At 30.7% G+C, this 5,866-nt stretch overlaps 1 non-coding gene across 1 annotated transcript; it reads right to left on the reverse strand.

The window, feature by feature from the left end:
• Positions 1-364: 364 nt before the first annotated feature.
• Positions 365-436, reverse strand: TRNAP-UGG (transfer RNA proline (anticodon UGG)). The gene has a single exon. It is a non-coding gene; the product is annotated as a tRNA-Pro (tRNA).
• Positions 437-5,866: the final 5,430 nt, after the last annotated feature.

Consider the following 5,866-nt stretch of genomic DNA (forward strand, 5'->3'; position numbering starts at 1 on the left):
ACGTTATAACACACCAAAAACAGACGCACTAAAATACGCAAGGCAAACAAAACAAAACTACACAATATTAAGTAATTTGTATCGATAACTGAAAATGATACTTATCTTATCTGGAGCTTGCACGAACACTACACATTACGAATTCATCTAGCGGCGACTTCCCGACATAGATTATGTTATAAAACACTTTAGTACACTAACCACGCTAATAAAGCTCCAATAATATACCAAAATTACACACTTAAGTCCATTACATTGAATCCAAAACATCAATAAATAAAAAAAAATCACAAATCTCTCAGGAGCTCTCCGATAGCACGTCCGTTTACCAGCTAGCCTCGACAACAATCCCCCCAAAAAACATGGGCCCGTCCGGGATTTGAACCCGGGACCTCTCGCACCCAAAGCGAGAATCATACCCCTAGACCAACGAGCCGTTATATAAGGGTTCTTTTTAATTCCTTCGATTAACTGAGATTCTGTGCCACCTGCCATATCATTAATACTGCGACCGACAGTGCCATTTGAAAGAGGAATCAAATCAACATCTTTTAGTAACTTGTTGCCAAACATAGTTTTTACCACATCTTTTATAACTGGAAGTAGTAAATTTCCCCCGATAGAATGAGGTTTCCCTGTTTTCGCTATGCGCAAACTTAAGAGATAGGATGCTTCAGCTATTAATCGAACCCATGGCCGAAACTACATCTTTCCCATGATTTAATGTTTCTAAGCGTCGCTGAAAAAATTCAATTAGCTTATTTTTCACATTACGATGTTTTATTTCTAAATGTCGTTGGAGTTTCGCAGGTTTCGTGCACTCGTTCGAGAACACTTCATAACACAAAATACATTGAAGTTTCTGTTCATTTTCATCTCCACACCAAGTAAACCCTAATGCCAAATACGAACTGTTATATTTCCTACTATATTTTTTTTTTTTTTTTTTGAACTGCTTGTTTCTTCTACTTTAATAGTATCAGATTTATTCGCCATTACAACACGTGTATCACAATTAGGGTTAGCATCACCTCTTTCATTTGCTTTTCTTTTCAAAGTCCTAGTTCTAAGCCACTTTTCCATGATGAAAAAAATGTTTCCGAAAAAAATATATATATACTGTATACTGGGGTTAACTCACGACACACTTTGTCCAAGTATCACTTAGCACTTCTAAAGTTATACTGAGCATCAGTTGAAGGAGGAAAACTTTCAATAATAAAAACCAATAAACAACAAGCAATTGGTTGAAATGTGGATAACGCATGTTTACTTCAAATATGACAAAATAGCAAGGGAAGGCGGAAGAAATAAAACCATATTGCTATTCACTTCACCCCTCTTTTATTACTTGTCATTTTGACGCTACTTGTTTTTTTTTTTAAGTATCCAATTTATTTCAATAATTTTTACTTACTTATTCAATTTTAATTTGTTTTGTTTGGATAGTTAAAAAATATATATTTATTTAATTAATTTAAGTCTGCCTGCGGACCACCTGTCTCATCGTCGCGGATCGCAGGTTGAGAAACACTGTCCTAAATGAACCGACTGACTGCATGGAGGATGTAATAATAATAACAACAACAACAACAACAACAATAATAATAGCTGGTTTTTGCGGCCTCCAAATTTACGATTACCACTTCGAGGCCATTGCCTTAGTGAGTTATGATAGCTCTGGATAATAAATTAGCTTATCCCAGGCTCAAGAGGATACGCATCGGCGGTATGTCCCTTCATATCCTCTTGTAAAAAATAAATAAAATAAAATAAAAATATGTGAACTAATTTCGTGATTTGCATTTGCAACTTTTTTACGGAAGCAATGATGTGAAAGTACATTTTTGGTTACCAGCTATAAATGAACTTTAGCATCGTTTAAATGAAACATGAGTATTAGTTAGTCCTTTCAGGTTTCAAAAATATAAATAAATAAAAATTTTACTTCTGTCGTTATTATCGTTTGTCTCATTATCAAAAATTTAAATTTAGGACAAATCGGTGTTCTTATACTTTATGTCTGGAGAAAATATCTCATTCACACACTCCTCACAGTGTCATGAAATCATTACCTACATATTTTATTCAGCATTGTATATAATCACATCTTTTATTCTTGGAGCCACATTCAACAATAATTCTTTCAGAATTTAAAGATGTACATTATCAAAGATCAGAACTGATAAACACGAGAGAGTGCATCTGAAAGAATTAGGTCTACCTGAAATAATTTTGTAGTACGTTAAACAAGAGTACAGTATATTCGCTGCTTTTGTTATATTATTATTATTTATTGATTCCAGATAACTCTAGAACTTTATTGTTTCTTATTTACATTCACGTTATGAGCATTGAGTACAAGCATTAGCATTGTATTATGCAGAAGGCGCTCGGTATAAAAGTTACAATTAAATATCAATTTGACATTACATGGAGTATGCCTGTCATTTAATAATGAAAATTAAAATGGAATTATTAATTATAATACAATAATATAAATCGGAAAGTATATTATATTCAATGAAACTGTTTTACTTAAATTCATGGCTGCATGATTCTCAAGAAAATGATTTTAGAATCTGAAAATACGCAACACGTCTGAGCATAAGTTAACGAATTTAATTATTAATTATAGTACAAATTTGAAATCATCCATATCATAATCACTGATACCGTTTTATATAACTCCGGATAATTAAGATAATAATTGTATATGTGACAACAACAACAAAATTTAGATTACACAATCTCAGAGGATTTATTAATATTATTTTTTGTTTTAGTTATTTATTTGCAATCTAAAAATCTGCATCAAGCCTGAATTTAGAACTCAACCAATTTATCGATAAATATATAAAACGTTTTCTTCCTGAATTTCTAATCTACTCACCTCGATAGATTATCGAGTTTTTTACCAGATGGACAGATGCCTTCTGCTTGTCACCGATGTCTTCTGGATATCGAGGATATAGCTTAAACAAGATAGTTTTAAAAAAAAAAGTGAACGGAATGGAATAATAGAACGCGTACATAGCAATGCAGTTGTTAAGCAATATTTCCTTGGATTTTCAATTATTATCACTAGAGTGCGCATTTGTTAACAAATTACGAGTATATAATTCTCTCTCTCCCGAGCGTAGTCAGGAAGAAAGCTTTTCATATATTTATCGAGACGAGAACTTTTTCATTTTTTATTTTTAATACTAAGTGCAAAATCTTAGAAAAGCAGTTCTCTCTCTCTCTCTCTCTCTCTCTCTCTATATATATATATATATATATATATTTTTTTTTTTTTTTATTTCAAAATTCATTTTTACTCGGTTTTAATATTATAAAAAAGCTTTAATGACTGTTACCGAGAGATAAAAAGATGACAAGATATATTTAAAAAAGACACTACTAGTTTACTAGTTTCGTTACATGAACATCCTCAGGTATCACAATCAAAGAAGTATATAAAAAATTACAGAGACTTAAAATTGTAATAACAGAACAAGTATAAAAAGACAGTAGCGTGTTTGAAAAAAATGCAAGTATGAGTTCCAAACAAACGAATACTACGCACTGTCGCGAGTGCGCCAGTACTGAATAGAAGCAACGTGTGCGTCAGAGAGATTGTAACTCACAGGCTGTTGTTGATATGAGAGGAATCTAGAGAAATTTCCCTAGATTCAACAATCTTTCTTTCGAGTTCATCGTAGCACACATGGATGTTAGAAGTTTGAGTCCAGTTTACAATGTGCTGGCGGCCTTCGTCTGAATTAGCTGAAAAGAGAACGTGGCTAGAGAGAGCGCTAGCTCTAGTCCAGTTATAGGAGATATCTCTGCGGTGTTCATCCAAACGTAGAAGGATGGATTTAGCAGTCTGTCCATAGTATGGCTTTCCACAATCACACAAAATCTTGTACACTCCTGGAAACTGAGTAGGAAGATGTTTCTGTTTATGTTTGCTAAGTAATGAACGAAGTTTTGGAAGCGTAGTGAAGCACGTTTTGAATTATGTTTTATATATATATATATATATATATATATATATATATATATATATATATATATATATATATATATATATATATATATATATATATATATATATATATATATATATATATATATATATATATATATATATATATATATATATAAAATATATATATATATGATCAAAATTTTAGTATAAGGTGGGCTAATCTTATGCCTAATTCTGTTTGTAAATTACATATATTTTTCTTGCTGATCCGTCTGGTTGTGGGAAGAATAACCAAAGTTTTTGGGAAGGAAAACTCACCCTACTCCATCTTAGAGAGAGAGAAATTGTTTACAACTCTTTACCCCCTGTGCTTCACAACTGTTTCCATTTCTCTTTATATATGTTAATCTGTGTGTGCGTGTTTGTGTGTAATATATATGTATATGTGTAATAATATATATATATATATATATATATATATATATATATATATATATATATATATATATATATTATATGTGTGTGTGTGTGTGTGCGTGTTTCATTTCACTTTTAAACTATAAACTCTTAGTTCTTTTCTACTGTCTTCATTTTAATGTGGATTAATTTACATCCTTTCAATGTTCTTAAAAATCTTATTTCTGCCTGTATTTTACTTTGATCTTTCTTTTATCAGTCCATGTTTCTGAATCATACAAGAAATGGCCATTACTTTACAATAAACTTAAGTTAGATTTCTCATCTTGTTTTTTATTAAGTATTCTTTTAATTGTTGTTTAATTATTTTTTCTGAATATCAAATTTATCCATTTTTTAATCTCTATTTTTATCTTTTAGACATGTATTATGAAATCTAAACAATTAAACTCTGTCACTTGTTCTATTATTTTATGTGTTATGACTATTTTAATCTAATATGAACTATTCCTTTAATGTCATGAGTTTGTTTACTTTCGTGAAATATTTAGATTGTATTGTTGGCTTCTTATTTAATTCATAAACTGTTTGAAGGCCATCTTCATAATCTTATATAATCTGGTCATGTTTTCCTTGTTTATTATTGTACTCAAACTATTACAAACAATAATATATAGTGTTAGGGTCAGGGAATAGAGGTGGCGACAGTCTATTTACTGGCATACTGTTCTCCCCAAATCAGGAAAAAGTTTGTCTGTCCATTAGTCTTCAAACGTTAGGGCTAAAAGCCATTGCCTACCCTTAGAAAATAAAAGGCATTAGCAAATCTATCTGTTAGTCAAATATTACTGAAAAGAGAAAATACATCCAGGATGATTAAATGGTCAATAGGAAATAAAAATAATAGCAGAGATTTTGTTTCTGAAATATTTGATGAAAGAAGAATGACCAGTAACTGCACAAAGTGCTTTAATGTTTAGTTAAGTTTGCAAGTAGACTGTACATAGAATCTACAAATCTAAGTGGTGCATTAATCTTAATGTTCCACTTACACTCGTAGTATAATCTATAATATGTAATAATAAGTGGCATATCTTTTTTGCATTGTAGTCCATAACGTGTTATATAAAAGCTGTTTTTGAGAAAAACATTCCATAATGAGAGCTGCGAAGCTCTTCAATAAATAAATAAATAAAATAAAATCAGGTAGTACCTTTTATTCCCTTATAGGGAGTAGGCGAGGCCTTTTAACCCTATCAACAAAAATAAAATAAAAACGATTTCCTGAAACTTTCTCACTTTTTGGATATAATCTTATGAACCACGACTCACTACGCTGTAGTGAAATTTATTTTCTTTCCTCTTCTGATAAGTTACTCTTTTGATTTGGACTTTTCTTTTTTTTTTTTTTTCAAGATTAAGAAAATTTAGTTTTGAGATTTTTTCAGTTCCTTCACAAGAGAACATTTTATGGAA

The sequence above is a fragment of the Typopeltis vanoorti genome, chromosome 8, assembly GCF_054136105.1.
Source record: "Typopeltis vanoorti isolate ZY-2024b chromosome 8, IOZ_Tvanoo_1.0, whole genome shotgun sequence".
Lineage (NCBI taxonomy): Eukaryota > Metazoa > Arthropoda > Arachnida > Uropygi > Thelyphonidae > Typopeltis > Typopeltis vanoorti.